Raw genomic sequence first — 21,106 nt, 5'->3', positions numbered from 1 at the left:
GTTAACAATGCACCGAATCATGAACCACATCTGTACAGACCCCAATTTAATTCATCTCTTTCATGTCATAAATATTAAAAGATCATATATCTGTATACAGCTGCAACTATACTCTAAAATGATCCAAAGTGAAATTACCATCATGAAAGTCTCTCTTTCTATATATGTGTCTATCTTATTCTGCATCTGATCATGTTATCCTTACTGTTTATTTAATAAATTTCCCCTTCCTTCCTTCCTTCCTTCCTTCCTTCCTTCCTTCCTTCCTTCCTTCCTTCCTTCCTTCCTTCCTTTTTCTTTATTTTTGTCAATTCTGGGGCTTGAATGCAGTGCTTTGAATTGTTGATTGAATTTCTTGCTCATGGCTGGTTCTCTACAATTTTGGACATGCCTGTAGCCTGAACTTTTGCTGGTTTTTTTGAGATGATAACTTACAGACATTTTTCTCAGGTTAGTTTTGTACTGTGATTCTTAGACCTCTGCCTCTTGAGTAATTAGAATTACATATGTGAGTCATTGCTTACTGGCTTCTTCCTGTTCATCTATTTTTTGTACATGATTATATATATTCATATCTTTAAAAAATTTATTTTCTTGTCAGGGTGATGTACAGAAGAGTTACAGTTATATACATAAGTTAATGAGTACATTTCTTGTGGAAAATTGTTACCCCATCTCATATTTTTCTCCCACTTTCCCTCTCCTTAATCTTTATTTATCACTCTAGTAGGCAAGCTTAGGATTAGCTCAGTGTCAAATATTAGAGTTATATCAGTCCTTCTCCAAACATAAAAATTTCCCTGTGAATCTACATGACTCAGAATCCTTCTATACTGCTGCTAATGATTATCATAACCATCTGAAATTCTCACCCAGTTATTAGGATTTTTTTTATTGTTGGATAATGTATAGAAGGGTTACAGTTTGTCAGGTAGTAGGTGCATTACTTCTCACACATTGATACCCTCCTCATGTTTTTATCCCCATTTCCCTCCCCCAACCCCCTCCCAATAATTTTATATATTTTTATTAACCCTAAGCATATTATTCTCTCAGAAAGTTTGATGTTCATTTAACCCACACACTGCCAGAGAAGACTGACTTGATTTGCTATGACATCTTCAATAAAAGTAGCAATGTCAGATGATTGGATCAAGAAGATGTGGTACTTATATGCAATGGAATTCTCTGCTGCCATCAGAAAGAATGACATCACCCCATTTGTAAGGAAATGGAAACACTGAAAAAATCATATAAAGTGAAGTAAGCCAGACCCAAAGAAACATAGGCTCAATGGTTTCCTCCATTTGTAATAATTCGTACACATCTAGGACACTCCTAGCAGAGGATTACAATAGCTCAAAATCTAGGTTCATGAGATCATATAGGATGAAAGGATCTCTAGGATATGGAAACAAGAGTTTTATCTTGTGTGACTGGTGTTCTTAATGTACTATGTTATTTCTCTTCTCTTTTGTTGTCCTTATGGTTACTTTCATATTGTTACTATATCTGACTTTGGTATATTATATCTACCTTATTTGTTTATTTGAAATAGGAAAGGGAAGGGGTAAAAACAAGATGATTGGGAGGGGGTTGGAGGATGGAAATGGTGACAAAAACACATAATGCACCAACTATCTGACAAATGTAACTGTAAACCCTCTCTACATTATCCCAACAATAAAAAATGTAGCAATGACTTTTCTAAAAACTATGGAGATAAATGAAACCATTTATCATTAAATAGTGACTTTTTAAAACGTTTTGCAACTGTTTTGACTGAATTTAATTGGTACTTCCTTTATGGGTTAGTAATCCTACAACTCTGCTTTGTTGGGGTTCTGACTGGACCATGTAATGGACAAGCAAAAGTTTGATAGGTGGTTACTAAAAGTGAGAGAACTATAGAACTACCCACATACACCATTCATATACTGATGACAGACAGGGAATCTAGGAGCACTGATAGGGGGTACATAAGTACAACTGAAAGTAAATAACAAGGCCCACTTGTTAACTGCCTGAACTATCTTACATGTGAAGTGTTGCACTCTCATCTGAAGTACACTGTGATAAGAAGTAGAAGGAAATAAGGAAGAACAATACAGGAGATAAATATGATCAAAAGACATTATATGCATGTATCTAAACAGCATAATAAAACCCCTTTATAAGAGAAATATACACTCACTTTAAAAGATAAATTGTAGACAAATTGTCTTTTCATCAGAAGTGCAGTTTTCTTAGCATTATAAATATTAATATAATGTGATACATTAAGCAAATTGGAAAAAATGGAAAGAAAATGTATGATCAATTTCTCAAAAAGATACAATGTTTGTAATAATATACATATACCCAACATGTGAGCCTAAGTGTATAAGCAAACATTAATAGACTAGTCATGAAGGGAAAAGTAGAAATCAATACCACAATGTTAGAAGTCTAGTAGTCTACATTAAACAATGAATAGACAAACAAGACAGGAGACGAATAAAGAAATGCTAGAATAATCAGTAGAAACCTTGGGCTCTCTTAGAAGAGATTTACAATAGAACAAAATCTAGATACATAAGGCCATATAGTATGACGCTAAATGTAAGGACCTCCAGGATATAGAAACAAAAGCCATATAATGAGTGATTGTTGTCTTTAATGTACTATGTCATCTCTCATCTCTTTTGCTGTCCCTTGGTTATCTCTTATTGTTACAATATTTCACCTTGTCATCTGATATATTTTATATGTGCTTAATTGGTGATTTGAAATTGGATAGGGAAGGGGGAAATCAAGATGAGCGGGGGGAGGAAGGAGGGAAATGGGGACCATGACATAAGAAAGGGTATCAATGTTTGTGAAGTAATGTAACTTCTATCTGGTGAATATAATGTAACCCTTCTATTAATTACAATAAAACATATGAAAAAAAGAAATGCTAGAATTGAAACAAATTCTAGACCAACAAAGGCATATTAGACATGCAACTTTTCTTCCATAGTAGCAGAATGTACAGTCTTCTCTTGCATACATGAGACAGTCACTAGGATCGACCTTATGTCAGTCTACAAACTGCAACCACTTGAAGATCAAAATTTTATCTAGTATTGTTTCCACTTGCAATGGTATTAAATTCAAATAGGCTGAACCTTAGAAAAGTCATAAATATGAGGAAATTAATACAATGTGTCCAAATTTGTGGGATGTAACAAATTTTTTTCTAAACTCTAAGTTCATAGCAGTAAGTATCCTCATTAAAAAAGAAATGTCATAATGCTAAATAGCTAAACACTGTGAATCTAGGAGCTAGAAAAATAAAGTAAACTAAACCCACAGTAAGTTGAAAGAAAAAAAATTAAAAAATTAGAAAAGTTGAGCCAGTCATGGTGGCTCATGCCTGTAATCCTAGCTACTCAGGAGTCTGAGATCTGAGGATCACGGTTCAAAGCCAGTCTGGGCACCAAAGACTGTGAGACTCTTATCTCCAGTTAACCACTAGAAAACCAGAAGTGGCTCTGTGGCTCAAGGGGTAGGGCAGAAGCCTTGAGCTGAAGAACAAAGGGATAATATCTAGGCCTAGGGGTAGGGCAGTAACCTTGACCTGAAGAGTTCAAGGACAGCGCCCAGGCCCAGAGTTCAAGCTCAACGACTGACGAAAGGAAAGAAAGAAAGAAAGAGAAAGAAAGAAAGAAAGAAAGAAAGACCAGAAAAAACTAATCAAATAGAAAACAGAGAATCAATCCATAGGAAAAAAATTAATAAAATCTAGAGATGGTTCTCTAAAAAATTAGAAAATGAAATACACCAACATTTGGCCAGCCCAATTAAGAGTGGAAAAAAAGACTGAAATAAATAAAAATGAAGCAGAAGGCATTACAATTCATGTCTCAGAAATAAAAGTGATTATGATGAGCAATTATAGGAAACCCTAGAGGAAATGGATCAATTTCTATCAAATATAACCTACCAAGATCAAATAAAATAAAATAAAGTAGAAAGCTTGACAAGACCAGTGACAAATAAGAATATTGAAGTAATTGTAGTAAGATCCTTCTTAAAAAAAAACACAAAAAACAAAAAACAAAACCCTCAGGGCCAAATGGCTTCACTGGTTAGTTAGTAAAGCTTTTTAAGCTCCTCCAGAAAGTTGAGCTACCAGAAATATTTACAAACATATTTTTTGAAACCAGCATTTCCTTGATACCTAAATGAGTGAAAAACATCACAAGGAAAAGAAAACTTAGACTATATCTCTGATACACATTTATGCAAATATCCTCAATTAAATATCAAACTTAGTGGAAAAGCATATTAAAAAGATTTTACGTTGAGACTGAATAGGACTTATACCTGTCATGCAAGACTGGTTTAATATATACAAGTCAAATACAATGATACAGAACATATATAGAATGAGAAATAAAAACACATCCGCCACATCTTAATTGATGCAGAGAAGTAATTTACTAAAGTACAACATCTTTCCTGGATAAAAATCTTTTAAGATTTTAGAAGGAAAATTCTTCCATAAACTAAAGGTCATTTATGAAAGAAAAAACTGTAGGTAACATCATAATCAATGGGAAAGAAATGAAAGCTTTTCACTAAAATGTAACAAAACTCATGGCTTCTCCCTCTAACCACGTTGATTCAACACAGTCCTGGAGTACCAGGCAGAGCAATCAGTGGAGAAAAAGAAATGAAAGGCATCCAAATAGAAAGGAAGAGGAAAAATTGACTTTTATTCTTCACATGACAAGATCTAGCATGTAGAAAACTTCTAACATCCCACAAAAAAGTACCAGAACTAATAATTTTTTAGATCCTCAGAGAGAAGGTCTGATGTGGTTATGGCTCCATAGAGACTTTAAACTACAAGGAACTGCACAAATACTTCACAGGGAGCCACAGTGATAGGAGGTCTAAACCTCCCTGGGTAGGAACAAGTCCCATACCTGGAAGCTTAGGTAGAAACAAAGCACAATGCCTGTGGCTGGGGTTAGTTTTCAGCCTCTAAGACTGCCTCTTGGCTGCATGTGATAACTGCTGGTGGCCATAGTCCTGCACCTCTTAATTATGTGATAGCCTTTTATGTTCTACAGGAGATATAGTTTGGGCACATCCTGAAAGCTCGGAGACCTGCCCCTGTGAACAGAACCTTGGATTGTGTTTACTGATAGTGATGTCTAAGGACCCAAATCCAGACCCTCTGGACCATGAAACCCCCATAGCCTTCTTCTATGCAAAGGGAAAATGGAGTTTTGAAGCATGGAGATCTGCAAGCAGAGCAAACAGTCCTCTCAGTTGTTTCCTTTGTGCAGGAGATTCTAGCTAATTCATTACGATCTGAGCAGTGCAGTTGATCAGAGCCAGTACCATGAATACAGTATGAGTGTCTAGCCACTGACAGCTACCTCCATCACACTAGTAAAAAATAGTGCATCAACATGGCCACTATACTGTCCTGCTTGAAGACCGAGACTATATCAGCTGACTCTATAGGTGACTAAAACTTTTATCCAATGATTTGGCCTCAGATGCATAAATCTCAACATGGAACCACAGGTTCTATAATAAAGCAAGACAATATGTCTCCTGCAAAAGCCAATAGTTCTGGAATAAAGGACTTCAATGAGAATAAAGTGGGTAAAATTTCAAAAGAACAGTTATAAAGATGATGAAGATTAAAGAAATCATATACAAGGATCTGAATGGATTCAAAGAAGATATGAACCATCACCTAGTTGAATTCCTATAGAATTCAACTAAACAGCTGAATTAAATAAGGAAGGCATTGCAGGATCTGAAGGAAGAATTTAATAAACATACAGAAATCCTGAAAAAGAAATCAAATTGAAATCCTGGAAATGGAAAGCTTCCGTGTGCAGAAAGGAAATAAATACCAGAAGAAGTGACAAACAAAGAATAGGGTCAAATCTTGGTCACCTGGTTATCAGACTAATGCTTAACATTCACAATATATAAACACATAAAAAAATAAACACCAAAGTAACAACTGGTAAATGAGAAAATGAACAGAACAGAGAGGAACTCTGCATGAGATTCCTGTGAATATGGGCTTCCAAGTTTTTAGAATTTGTTACTGTGTTATGGTTTCTTGAAGCCACAAACTAAAATCTTCTTCAGAATATATTGGGGAATGTGACTATAGCAACAATGTGAGACAACACTTTTTCTGAGGGGAAAAAGGCAGTACTGAGAATTGAACACAGTGCCTCAAGCTTGCCAGGAATGTGATCTATGAGATGAGTCATGCTGCCTGGCCTCTTTCATTGTAGTTATATATTTAGGTAGGGCCTCTCAATTTCGCCTCAGACTATGATCGCCTTACTGATACCCTCCACTATGTGTAGCTAGGCATACAAGTGTGAACCACCAAACCTGGCTTACTAGAGTGGGGGTCTTCATTAACTTTTACTGAGCCTGGCTTTGAATCATAATTTTTCTGATCTCTGCCTCCCAATAAGCTAGGTTAGCAAATATTTCAACAAACTTTCCTTTTTTAAAAAAAATTGTAAAAGTACAGGTTCGATCATAGGTTTAATTTTTTAAAAATTCAAAGGATTTCCCATTATAACCCTTACCTATACGGCTGCTGCAGAAGGGGCACAGATTTCCTTAGTTAATAGAGGAAAAAGGATATATACCCTTTGGTAAGGAGTTGAAGAACAACTCAATACACAGATAGGGTATCAATGTATGTGAATTAATGCACCTTCTATCTGGCGAATATAATGTAACCCTTGTATTAATTACAATAAAAATATATGAAAAAATTTAAAAAAACACACACACAAATAGAATCAGGAGGCAGAAAAGCTCCAACAGGCACAGCCCTTAGAAATTGTTAGGAAAATCGAGCATGGTTGCTCATGCCTATAATCCTAGCTACTCAGGAGGCAGAGATCTAAGGATCAAGGTCCAAAGCCAGCCTGAACTGAATACTAAAGTCTGTGAGACTCTTATCGCCAATTAACCACTAGAAAACCGGAAGTGGCACTGATGCTCAAGGGGTAGGGCGGTAGCCTTGAGCTGAAGAGCTCAGGGACAGTGCCTAGGCCCAGAGTTCAAGTGCCATGACTGACAAAAAAGAAAAAGAAAAGAAAAGAAATTGTTAGGAAATTCTATTTCACTTGTATCAACATCATGTTCCTGGTTCAAGGGTATGTTTGGCATCCTGTTGATCCTTTGTAGTTTACTGGTTATTCCAAGAATGTCACCACACTTCCTGACATAGAACTCCGGGTCTTCTTCAGTACATTTATTGGTGATTTGAGCAAGCCATGCCTTCTCAGTGGAAAATGCCTGATCTAAGTCAAACAGCTCCAGAGAAGGAGGCGGCACTTCCCTGAAGTTAGGAGGGAAAACTGCAGGCTGGAGGGCTTGGCAGTGGTGTCTGAAACTGAGGCTGGATGAGCTGGAGAGGTTCATGTTTCACGTTTAGTTGCTCATTAGCCTTTATGACTTTGGGGAGAGAGGTGGTGTTCAGCTGGTGAATGGACAGGCGGAAGAGTGTGGTAAAGTCCCTCGGGTTCTTATCACCCTCATGAAAACACACATGGAGCCTCTCTGACAGGGTGGCTGTGTTGGGCAGTATCATGTAGTCAGAAATCTCTGGGTCCTCAGCATCCATCCGGTTTAGGAAGATGTCCCCTGTTGTGAGCCACTGGAAAACAACATCCATTGGTCACTGAACATGTGACAGGAGCCAAGCAATGCCAGTTTCCCACCTTGGTTCTTTGAATGGTAGAAAGCCAGAATGGGTCTGTTGAGTGGGAAGCAAACAGAGCCTGTGGACAGAACAGCCACTGCTGGTTTCGTGACACTCAACGTGGCACCAAAAGGGTAGACAACGGTGAGAGCCTGTGCATTGTTCTCACTGCTCTCCTCATCGATGATTCCAGGCACAACCTTTCCAGCAGCTCTGCTAATTTCCCTGTTCAGCACGCCATTGGAAACCAGAGCCTCCTTAGGATGGAATTAAACATTCCCAATCGAAGCATCATTATTCACCACAATTCCATACTCTTCTATTAGAAAGTTAATACTGATGTCAAATCTGGATTCTCCACCCTCTCCTAGCATCACAAGGTTATCTCTACTTCTGTCAAGGTACTTCTTCAGAACTTCAAACTAAGTTGCAGAAAATTTTTCACTTGGCCCAGCTGTAATCCAGAGTTTCACCCCAATTAGCTTTTCAGATGTGATTTCATCTTGTTAACTCTGAATCTTCCAGCTACTCTGAAATCTTTTCTGCAAGGACTTGTAGCCACTGTTGCTGGTGAACACCTCCTTTTTGTAGGTGCTGAACAGGATGGTTCTGTGGCCCTCCACCTCCTTGAGCCCCAGTGACCACTATCTTCACCTGACACGGCCCCAAGCTCTTCTTTTGAGCACTTATGACTGTATAACTTCATTCTTACTGTAATGTGATGGCTTTCGATTTTGACTAGACTGTTGCCTATAACACACTGGCACCAGAGAGCAAATGTCTTTTCATAACCAAAACGTTGTATTTATAGATTCTATGGATTAAATCCCAATATTGGGGGTCATAATTCAATGCACTACACTATATAAACTCAAGAACTTTCATACATTTGTATATACATATATATACGTACACACATTGACAAGAATACCAATTCATAAACTTTTAAGAGAACTAATACTGTACACAGACTTGGACTTCTGTCATTGTGTTGGTACAGCCTCTCCCATGTAAAGCACTCATAGAAAACTAAATAAATCACAGAGCTGTTTGCTAGATGAATCAGATCCACTAGGACATTGTCTAGAGTCAGTATAGTTTTCTGTCATGTAGGGTTAGCAGTGTTTAAGTAGTTCAGATATATGGCTCATCAGCCAGAATCTCTTTACTGGAGCTAGAACTAGAAATGCACAGCTAGATGTCTGTGTGGTCTATTGAGCAAATGTATGGGAAAGGCTATTAGGAAGATAGTGTAGGATTAAGTAAATCTTTTAGGCAAGGTTGTAATTCTTCTCATCAAAGATCCAGAAACTCCCATGGTACACAGTAAAATGTTGCCTAAAGTCAAGTAAAAGGAGGTTCAGAATAGACTGTGGAGAGGAAACTGAGAGGAGAAAAATGAGTGAATGCATGAATGGATGGATGAGTTCAGGACGTTGTTCATTTTTAGGTTAATTATAGGGTTGAAAGCTCATGCTTTATAAGACAGTGATGGAAGGACTCCCTTATAGCACATTACTTTTATAATCAATGGGAAGCTTTGTTTAATGGAAGAGCAGGTACTTGATCAGGCTCTAGGTGACTGAGAACTGAGTGTTGGACAAGCACAGCTGCTGAGCAAAGCTTTTATGAGCCGTGAAAGGGTAAACAAACAGAATTAGGTTGAAACAGGAAGAAAGAGCACAGAACATTGGCAGTAGGACAGCCATTTTGGGGAGTAAATGGCATTTGTGATATTTGCCTTTGATTCGGCTCTGTCTACCAGGTGCTTGATTTTTGTTTTGTTTTGTTTTGTTTTTTGCCAAGTCAAATGAAGTGACATCTACTGAGCTGAAAGTCAAGTCCCTCACTCTTCTTTCCATAAAAAGGCCCCAGGTACTTAGCTCGTCTATTTCCTTCCCTTCAATAACATATTTTGGCTGCAGAAGGTACTTGAGATTTTACTCAGTTTATTATTTTGTTATATATCCAGATCTGGCCTTATTATTGTTTAAAATATCTGAAACCTAGCTTTTCTGAATAATATGAAAATTTCTGAGGTCTGGTATCTTCTATATTTTTGGTATTACAACAGGGCTTGAGATACGCACAATAGACAGAGACAGGCTGAGATTACTCGAACAGGGACTAGTTGCACTTAATCCACAGAAGTCTAGATGGGCGTGAATATCCTCTCTAATAAAGACAACAATCTCTGCAATATAATAAAAGTAAGTTTAATACATGCAATAGTTAAGAAATACAATTTAACATTCTTTAGGTATTAAATAAAATATATTAAAACTTCCTTTATTTCTTTCACTGAAACATTAGTGAAGACTTGAGAGAGAGGGAGATAGACAGACAGGCAGGCAGGTAGACAGGCAGAGAGAGAGAGAGAGAGAGAGAGAGAGAGAGAGAGAGAGAGAGAGAGAGAGAGAGAGAGAGAGAGAGAGAGAGAGAGAGGAAAATAGTTCATACCCAAGGCAGAAAGTGACTATGTCCTTTTTGGCAAATGTGAACTTACTCCAGGAACTCTGCTACTCTGACATACTGCATGTCAGAATAATAAAACTGGCTAAAAAAAGAACAGTTCAGAACCCAAAGCTAGCCAAGAGAATATTGCTCCCTACACAAATACAGCTATTCCCGCTATCAAAGCGGTAGACCCAGACATATAAGTGGTGAAGTCACCTTGAACAATCAGCTCCAGCAGATATGATATGGAAAAAGAGTCATGTCACCCAACCCACAGCTAAAGCCACATTCCCGGACTCATGGCCCTGAAAGAGTTGTTCAGCATTCTCCATCCATTGAAGTTACCTCAGCTGAGAGGTAACTGTGGAGCATAGGTGACTCAACCTCAATGAGTTTTGACCCCAAAAGTTGTGATATTGGTCCAATTTTGTCTTGTAACATTAAAGTTTAAAATAATTTGTACAGCAGTAATAGATAAATGATAAGTTCAATGAAATAGATCAATGTTTAGCTTGGCACTTGGCATAAAATGGGTACTCATCAATGTCAGCTTCCTTTTTGTTTTCTCCCAAACAGTTTCATACTATGACATACACAACAACAGTTACTGATGTTCTCATGAAGCTCTGAATGGTGAAGGGAAATAAAAGCAATGAGAAAAGTTCAGACTCCAAATATTCTAAGCACCAAAGGTAATAAATATCTAGGTAGAAAATATCTATTTTGTTTTTTGTTTTAAGATAAATTTTATTGTGTATATTTGGAGTTTATAAAATTATGCTACGAGGTACATATAGATAATAAATTGTTATTGTAGCGAATCAAATTAATTTGTGTATTGTCTCTTTTTTTGTGTGCTGGTACTGGGGTTTGAACTCCAGGCCTAGGCAATCTCCTTTAGCTTTTCCACTCAAGACTATCACCCTAACATATGGGCCATAGCTCCACTTCTGGCTTTTTGGTGGTTAATTGCACGTAAGAGTTTCATGGGCTTTCCTGCCTGGGGTGGCTTCAAATTGTTATCCTCAGATCTCAGATCTCAGCCTCCTATGACACCAGCTGTGAAATAGTCACATCCCACATGCGGCCTGTCTCACCTACAGTTAGCAGCCACAGCCAGACAGATGAGGAGGAGAAGATAGCAGGATAGTAGTCCCACTCTGGGCCCCCAGATCGCTCACAGTGGCAGTGGCCCTCACTGGGGCAAAATGGATGGTACCCTGCCTGAGTAGCTAGGATTACAAGCATGAGCCACCAGTGTCTGGATTCTTTCTGCTATTTTTGATTCTCATCCTATTGAGGGAATGTTCTGTCCATGTGAAAACAAATGGGATTCTGTCATTGCTTTGACCAACAGAGTATGGCAGAATTAATGTTATAAGATTTTCAAGAATAGATCACAAAAGGAAACCCACTAGCACAACGATGTTCATTGCAGCACTATTTACCACAGCAAAGATATGGAACCAACCCAGATGCCCCTCAGTTGATGAGTGGATCTACAAAATGTGGTATTTATACACAATGGAATTCTATGCTGCCATCAGAAAGAACGACATCACCCCATTTGTAAGGAAATGGAAAGACTTGGAAAAAATCATATTAAGTGAAGTAAGCCAGACCCAAAGGAACATAGGCTCAATGGTTTCCATCACTTGTAATAATTAGTGCAAACCTAGGACTCTCCTAGCAGAGGACTACAATAGCTCAAAACCTAGATACATAAGGCTGTACAGGATGAGGCTAAATGAAAAGACCTCCAGGATATGGAAACAAGAGCTATATTAATGTATGGTTGTCGTTCTTAATGTACTATGTTATTTCTTATCTCTTTTGTTGCCCCTTGGTTATTCTCATATTGTTACAGTATCTTACCTTGTTACCTGAATATTGTATATACGTTAATTTGTTTGTTTGAAATAGGAAAGGGAAGGGGGAACAAGATGAAGGGAGGGGGTTGGGGGACAAAAACATGAGAAGGGGGATCAACATGTGTGAAGTAATGCACCTTCTATCTGGTGAATATAACTGTAACCCTTCTATTAATTACAATAAAAAAGAATAGATCACAAAAGGTAATTTAGTGAGGACTTCATGACCCGGGATATTTGCTCTTGAAGCTTTTAACAGCCATTAAGTATCAGAGAGTTACGGAAAAGCTCAGAGTAACTAATTGGAGAGACTGCCACGTAAAGATGATCTGAAAATGAAGAAAATGATGCATGAGCAGTCCCTAGTTACTTTAGCATTTGGTTTCTCTGGTTCCATTATGAAAGATCCTAGGGGCGGGGATGTAGCTCAGTGGCAAAGAGCTTGCCTAGCAAGTGCAATGTCCTGGGTTCGACCCCAGGACAAAAAAAGAGAAAGATCCTGAGCCAGAACCACTCCAAATAGCTCTTCTCTGAAGTTTTTGCCCACAGAGACCCTAAAAGATAATAAAGAAATTGTTCTTTTAAGCCACTAACTTTTATAGCAATGTAGGGTAATAACAGCCCTTAGAAATAGTCATCATTCAAATACATTAGGGAAAATGTAAGGCTCTGTTGGGTCATGATCACCACCAGCCTGCACTCACTGTTCTCTTTTCAAAATGATTCTACTGTCTGAGAACTCAAATAACACATTACTTACAAGTGAAATACTACGGGAGGTAAACTTCATCACATGGCATACTAGATACAATCGAAAAAAAAAGAGTTCCTACTTATGAAATCAAAAGTCCTGGGCACAAAAGTCCATGAGACTCTTACCTCCAATTAATCACCAGAAAACTGCAGGTGGCACTGTGGCTCAAGTGGTAGGGCCATAGCCTTGAGCTAAATTGCTCAGGGACAGCACCCAGGCCCAGAGTTCAAGCCCCATGACTGACAAAAAAAAGTCCAGGTTCAAGTACAGCTGGCTGCTGGTGTCTCATATCTGTGCTTCCAGCTATGTAGGAGGATGAGATATGAGGATCATAGCTCAAAGCCAGCCTAGGCAGGAAAGTCCACGAGGCTCTCATCTTAAATTAACTACCAAAATGTCTGAGGTACAGCTTTGGCTCAAATGGTAGAGCAATGATCTTGAGCAAAAAACCCCTCAACAACTGTATCCAGGCTCTGAGTTCAAGTCTCAGGACTAGCACAAAAAAATCCAAGTGCAGAATTTTCTTCTATTGATTAATTGATTAATTATTCCCTTTTGTAGAATATCACTACAAACATCATTTGTTTATCTGAAAATCTTTTTGAGGATGTCATGGTTGGTTCCAGATTGTGGCTATTATGAATTAAGACCCTAAAATATTTATATACTGATTTTTTATAGGTCATGGGGCTTGTACTCTGGGCCTAGTCGCTGTCCCTGAGATCTTCAGCTCAAGCCTACTGCCTTATGTTAAGCTGAGCCACAGTGCCACTTTCCATTTTCTAGCAGTTAACTGGAGATAAGAGTCTCATGGACTTCTGTGCCCAGGCTAGCTTTGAACCATGATCCTTAGATCTTAGCCTCCTGAGAAGCTAGGATTACAGGCCTGAGCCACCAGCATCCAACAGAAAAGTCTAAAACTGATTTTTAAAATGGCTATATTCTGTTTGCATTCTCACCATCAATGAACTCTTCAGATTTTTCTAAATTTTCACCAACAGTTGGTATTGCCAGTAATTTTGTTTGGCTCATCTTATCAATGTACAATGGTAGCTCATTGTGGTTTTAATTTTCATTTTTATAATGACACATGATATCAAACATCTTTTCATATTCGTGTTTGCCATCCATTTATTTTATTTGAATGTTTTATTTAATTTTTAAAATGTATAGGCAAATTATATCCACTGATTATTAACAGTAGAATATTCTACCTTAATCTTTCTTTTGAGAGTCAGGCCAGCATAACCAATGCCCCACGTGACAGTTTCCTTTTCAAGTTTCAAAGACACCTCAAATTTAACATGCTCAAGTGTGACTATATTCTGTATGGTCAATAGCTCTACCAAATTGTGCATGATAGAACCTGGAATAGTTTTATGCACTCTCAGCTCTCTTATTCTCTCTACAATCAGTTCATCAACTTTACCATTTTTTCCTGCTATATCCATCCATTTAAGTCCATCTTATATGCTCATATGTTTCTACAAAATTACAATAGTCTCCTGTCTTCTCTAATCTACACATAAAAAGGTTAATCCCTACTAAATAATCATGTAATGTGAATTTGGGTTTGTCATAGCTCTCCATATGTATTCCATTAGCTACCAACTGTTCTGAGTATAAGGATGTATAAAAGGAAATAACATGACTTTCAAATTCCTGGTGATCTGATGCTTAGCTACTCTTCCAACCAGTCTCCCTTTCACTTCTTATAATCTAGCCACACTAACTTTATTTTTGTGTCATGAATATATTGTGATGTTTCTGTATAGAGCTGTTGCTTGTTCACCTCACTCTGGTTGAGACGTTGTTTACTTTTTCCTCCATATACTTAGAAATCAAGTCAACTTTAATTCCTGCAGAAAGCCACTGCACATCAGAAGAGAACTCCAGGCTGAGAAAGCAAGGCATTGGTACTATCTTGCTATGCTGTTCATCTCTATACCTTTAAAAAGTCATCAGTTTAATAGCTCAGCCTTCTAAGAATCTCTGCATTTCCTCATATTCCCAGAGGTTGTAAGATTCATACTTGAGGGGGGTGGGGAAAAAAAGATTCATACTTGAAAAACACAAGTCCTCAGTTCTGCATTATTATCAAGCTCTGATGGACAACTGACTGGAATGGAATCACACACACACACACACACACACACACACACACACACACACAATCCCAAACCCTATCAATTCCTTCCTTATTCCAATTGACCCTGAGATCAAGGAATTGTTATTTTTCTAGGCTGTCAGGAGTGAAAACTGACATTTTTTTCAACCCCTGTGGACACAGAACTCCAACAGGAACTCCAACAGTTCAAGGTTCATTCTAAATTTAGAATGACTGATCCTGGATATTTGCCTAGTCTGACAAAAACATGGTTCTCTTGAATCTAGTATTTAAAATGTACTTTTCCCATTTAAATAATGCTACAGAATCTGACTACTGTTGAGCCTGGGATTTTTTTTTGTTGGACCCTGGTCCTGAATACTGTCTCTGAGCTTTTCTAATGGAGGCTAGTGCTCCACCACTTTGAGCCACTGTGTGACTGGTTTTCTGGTGGGTAATTGGAGATGAGAGTCTCATGGACTTTTCTTTTTGGTCTGCCTACATACAATCCTCATCTATTAGCCTCCTGAGTAGCGAGGATGACAGGTGTGAGTCATCAGCACTAGCCTGAGCTGGGGATTTTAATAGTAACTTTTTATTTATTTCCCCCTTGTCCTTATTCTTTTTTATTAAAACTTTTTATTAACACTGAGTTTTACATCATATTTCAAATGTCCTGTTCTACAAACAAGTATTCAAGAAAAAAAATCTCTATATGCAATCACTGGCACAAGAATTTAAGAACATAATATTAAACCGTGTTTTTGTGTGTCATAGATACATAGAGACCTATATAATAGAATATATCAATATGTCTCTATAGAATATATATCCTATCATGTCAATGACCTGGAGTGCCTGAGTATTGAATCATTGCTCTTGTGTTGTTCAGATCTAATATCCACATATCAAGGATACTATGTGTTTTTGTTCCTTTGGTCTTGGCTTATCTCACTCAACAGGATTTGCTCTAGTTCCATCCACTTCCCAGCCAATACCATTATTTTATCTTGTCTGGTGAATATGTAGAATTCCATTGTAAATATGTACCACATTTCTGTATCCATTCATCTGCAGTAGGGCATCTGGATTGTTTCCATCGCCTGGCTATTGTGAATAGTGCAGAGATGAACATGGCTGAGCAGGTGTCCTTATCATTATCCTGGGTTATGATGCTCAGGGTAGATGCCCAGAAGTGCCTGGCTTGAGGGGAAGATCTATGTTTAGTTTTTTGAGGAACCTCCAAACTTGCCTTCCAGAGTGGTTGTACTAGTTTACATTGCCATCAGCAGTGCAGTAGGGTTGCTTTTTTTCCATATCCCCACCAGAATTTGTTGTCTGAATTCAGAATATTGGCCATTCTGATTGGGGTAAGGTGGTATCTCAGGTTTGTTTCTATTTGCATTTCCTTTATGAAAATGGATGATGAGCATTTTCTCATAAGATTCTTTGCCATTTTAACCTCTTGATAAGTATCTCTTTAATTCCCTTGCCCATTTAGTGACTTCTTTGGGGGTGGAGGGGAATAGTTTTTTAAGTTCTCTGTAGATATTGGATATTAAGCCTTTGTCTTGCCGGGCCCGGGGACTCACACCTGTAATCCTAGCTACTCAGGAGGCTGAGATCTGAGGACTGAGATTCAAAGCCAGCCCAGGTACTAATGTGTCCATGAGACTCTTATCTCCAATTAATCACTAGAAAACTGGAAGTGGTACTGTGGCTCAAGGGGTAGGGAGGTAGCCTTGAGCTGAAGAGTTCAGGGACAATGCCCAGGCCCAGAGTTCAAGCCCCATGACAGTCAAAAAATACCCCCAAACCAAAAGCCAACCAAACAAAAAAAAACTTTGTCTGATGTATTGTTGGTCAATATCTTTTCCCAGTTGGTTGGCTGTGTTTCTATTTTAGTAATTATGTGTTTAACTGTGCATGAAACTTTTTATTTTTAGGTAGTCTAATAGTAACTTTTTAAAGTTCCCAGGTCATTTTTACCTTGACATTCTACAACCCAATATCTGACCAATAAATTATACTTCACTCAAACATCTCGTTTTTCCCTGTGTTATTTTGTCTTACATTTCTTCTGGATTTTCTCCAGAATTTAGTATTTAAACTACCATTTATGGGAATACATTTTGCTAATCGTGACCCTATTTGGTTAAGTCACATGAACTACATTGCTAACTTGTGACTACAACTTCGGCTGCTGCTCAACTGCCCTAGGTAAGAAAATAAATTACCCCAATCTGCTCCAGAAATGAGAAAATGGAGCAAAATCCTTAGATTTGATTAGATGGTATGTGTTGTTTTTCTTCTTAATAAGAACATTCTGTGAGCAGGAATATGACTTCCATCACAGGAGTTTTGAGAGGCTTTCGTGTCCACCTAGTGATCCATGGATCATTCCACACATGATAGCAATGCCCACATTAATTGTTTGATTCACAGCTTGAGTGATGCTGTAAACAATAGATATAGACCTATATGAAAAATTTACATTGTACAGGTTAAATTATATCTCTGTTTACATGTCTGTTCGTTGTCTTTTACTTTAAAAATATTGTGTGGGCTTTTGTAATACAAATCCATTGTATGAGATATTAAAGATGGTAGTTATAATAGGTGGAAATTTCTTTGGGACATTTGGTAAATGCCATTCATTCATCACACATGGACTTTATTATAATCAGAGTGCATGTGTCATCCTCTGAGGAAAGGGATGGACTGAGATGAACTGTGTGTTTGTGTATCTATACATGCTGAAGCATTTAGGCCAGATTCTCCCTTTTTCTGCAAAGCCATGGCTCCAACATGGCATCTATAAAACATGCTGTCCTCAGCATGAACGTGGACAATATGCTACTTTTGGATGATGGTAGTTATTTCAGAGTGAGACACCAGTGAATTTGTTTGCTGCAGTCTAGGACTGAAATCCATCAGCTATATTTAGCACTCAGCCTGAGAAGACATTGTCAGGCTAGAGAAAAAGTCTCCTTTCTTTATTCAAAATGTTAAACTCCCAGTAATCTGGCATAAGAAATCATGGGCACAAAGTATTTTCAAGACTGCCATTCTGCTTGCCAAGTAACCATACATAGGTAAAGGTAACATAGCTATATTTTCCTTGAAGGTAAGCTACGGTTACTAATGCCAACATAGAAAACAAGACCGGTATTGTTGAATCCAATAAAGAAATAGAGGTAATAATAGCAACACTATAACTGAAGATGCTGCCAACCTACAAGGCATAGGAGTGGCTTCACATGAAGTTAGAAAGGATGTTATGGCTTCACCTTCCAGCTCTGAGCACAGTTTTTTTTAGAAACTAGCCATAACATCCTTTTAAGACTTGAAATTTCAAATTGGCAGTAAAGTTACTTTTGTTGATCATGCTGATTCATACAGAATATGCCAAATAATGTACCAGCAAAATGGTCACTGAGTTTGTAATAAAAGAGAAGATGGAAAAGATTGATTGTTGAGATTTTCTTGAGCAATTTCTCTAAATTGTACTTGAATTGGGAAGATGAATCTGTACTTCTTTAGGCTCTGAAGGTCAGAATGTAAGAGCTGAGACTTCTCCAGGAAATGAGTAATAGTAAGACCAAGAGACTCATTTCTTGAGGACTGGAGGAACTTTTCATCCAAAACCTGTAGGTGGGGGGTTCCCCCTCAAAGAGAAGACTCAGGGAGTGCCAGAGGCATGTGAAGTTCCAGCCATGGAGAGTTCCTAAGAATCATTCATTGCTAGGAAAACACAGATCATTTTTTAAAATAAAAGATCAAAGCCCGTTATATAGATGTTCAAAAGAAGTTACAATGAAACTCATTGAAATGCAAAAAAGTATGTTTAGAAAGGTATAGTTAAGGTTAACATAAAGTCAAGTTTTTTTTCTTTTCATATATTCAAAACAAGTATGCAGGTATGGTATTGTAGCTATTAAAATGAAAGAGACAGTTATTGCCAACAAGGATTTTATGGTTTGGTGAAGAAATTAGTGAGAAAACCAGAGCTACAATACACTGTTACAAAGACTATGAGAAATGTATATTCAGTCAGTATGCCATGAGTACTTAAGATAGATTATCAGGCGTTGGTGCCCAACTTATGAAGTCCTGAATGATGAGTCAGAGTTAATGAGACCATGTGCATGAATATGCACATATGAATGTTTTCTCTCTCTACTTTTCTCCCTTCCTCTCCCCACCCCTCCCATTTCTTCCCCTTCTCTTCCCTTCCCTCTCTCATCAAATCCAGATATTCAGAGCGTTCCTTTCAGCTATTCCGAGGTCCTCTTTTAGTAGATTGTAAACTCCATAAAAGTAAGGACTGTGTTTCTTCTGTTTAATCAGATTAGCTCAAATGCTGACATAGTGCCTAACATGTAAGGGGTACAGAATAAATTCTGAGTGAATTGATGATTAGGGGTATGTTATATGCAAATACAAGGAAGCAAAATATCCACAGAACTGCAAGAAACTCAGTTATAGGTAGGTGTGGAATATAGCGGGAAATGAAACTAAAGAGTTAAGAGGGGATTGTTTATTCAGATCCCCTCTATTTCTTCCAAGGACTCTGAACATTGTTGAAGCCTATGGAAATCCATTATGGATTCTAAACAGAGAAACATGAAAGCTAGACTTGCTCATAGGAAGACTATGAGCACAGAGAAGGCAAATGGCAGATTGAGAGACAGTGAACACTGTATCCTCTGGCTATCTGATGTGTTCAGATGGGAAAGACTCAAGGTAGCATCAGAGGCTTAGAACAGAGATTTTTTAATTTTTATTTTTTTTATTGTCGGGGTAATGTATAGAGGGGTTACAGTCACATTTGCCAGGTAGTAGGTGTATTACTTCTCACACATTGATACACCTTCTCATGTTTTTGTCCCCATTTCCCTCCCCCTCCCCCCTCCCAATCATCTGGTTTTCCCCCTTCCCTTTCCTATCAGAGTTGGTGATTTTAAGAAAATTTTGTTTTGGTAGGTCATGGAGCTTGAACTCTGGGCTGGGCACTGTCCCTGAGCTCCTCAACTCAAGTCTAGTGTTCTACCACTTGAGCCACAGTGCCACTTCTGGTTTTCTGGTGGTTCACTGGAGATAAGAGTCCCATGGATTTTCCTGCCCAGGCTGGCTTTGAACTGGGACCCTCAAATTTCAGCCTCCTGAGTAGCTAGAATTACAGGTGTAAGCCACTGATGTCTGATAATGTTACGAGTTATTCACTGACTAAAATTCACAGGACTTGATCTTCATTAGATTGAGGGAGATTACGTGAAAGATGCAGCCTGCTGGGAGATATATCACAGAAGACTCAGTCAAGGCTTGCAATCTACAAACAACATATCTGTCACTGGCCACCCTATGTTGTTCTGACAAGAAGTTATTTGTGTATCTTCTGTATGAAGATGATTTGAAGGGCTCAGAGTGGAATCCATGCTTCAGTTTGATGACAACCAGTGAGAACTCTGTGTGTGTGTGTGTGTGTGTGTGTGTGTGTGTGTCCTGACAACAAATATATGCTGTTTTGTTTTTGTATTTTCTTTCCTTGGTGCTGGATTGGCATGAGCCACCAGCGCCCAGCCTGTTTTATTTGTTCATTTTTTACCAGTCCTGGGGTTTGAACTCAGGGCCTGGGCACTGTCCTTAGGCTTTCTCAAGGTTAGCTCTCTGCCACTTGAGGCACAGCACCATTTCTGGCTTTTCCTGTGTATGTGGTAGCAAGGAATCGAAACCAGAGCTTCATGCATGCTAGGCGAAGACTACTTCTGGCCCTGTGCAGGTTTTTTGTTTGTTTGTGTTTTGTGTTCCACAGAACCACTTCTCTAATTTTCCAACATCAAACAGTTATCCTACAGTTCAATTCCATTTTTCCATTTTGACACTTACCTGCCTGGGATTAGTGTCAAATTCCATAGGCATAAGGGCTGCATCACACATGACTCTCCTCAGTCCAGGTGCCAGTGCCTATGTCATGGTTATCCAACATGATTACAAGGTCAAAGATTTCCCCCTTACGGGGAACTTACATTTGCTAGAACAATTCACAGAAGTCAGAAAAACATTGTGCTCATGATAATAATAGTGAACAGTTACATGAAGAGGCACAGTGTAAGGTTTTAAAGAGTCCTGAGCCCCTAGCACTGTGTAGTGGGGATGCGCTTCTTGTGTATGAATGTGTTTGC

At 38.3% G+C, this 21,106-nt stretch overlaps 1 pseudogene; it reads right to left on the bottom strand.

Annotated features, from left to right (window-relative positions):
* Positions 1–7,165: 7,165 nt before the first annotated feature.
* On the bottom strand, positions 7,166–20,861 carry LOC150040638 (intraflagellar transport protein 52 homolog pseudogene; annotated as a pseudogene).
* Positions 20,862–21,106: the final 245 nt, after the last annotated feature.

This window comes from Megascapheus bottae, chromosome X (assembly GCF_031878675.1).
Source record: "Megascapheus bottae isolate mThoBot1 chromosome X, mThoBot2.hap1, whole genome shotgun sequence".
In the NCBI taxonomy this organism is placed as follows: Eukaryota; Metazoa; Chordata; class Mammalia; order Rodentia; family Geomyidae; genus Megascapheus; species Megascapheus bottae.
Note: the sequence above shows the minus strand (reverse complement) of the source record. Positions and strands in the feature narration are given on the sequence as shown.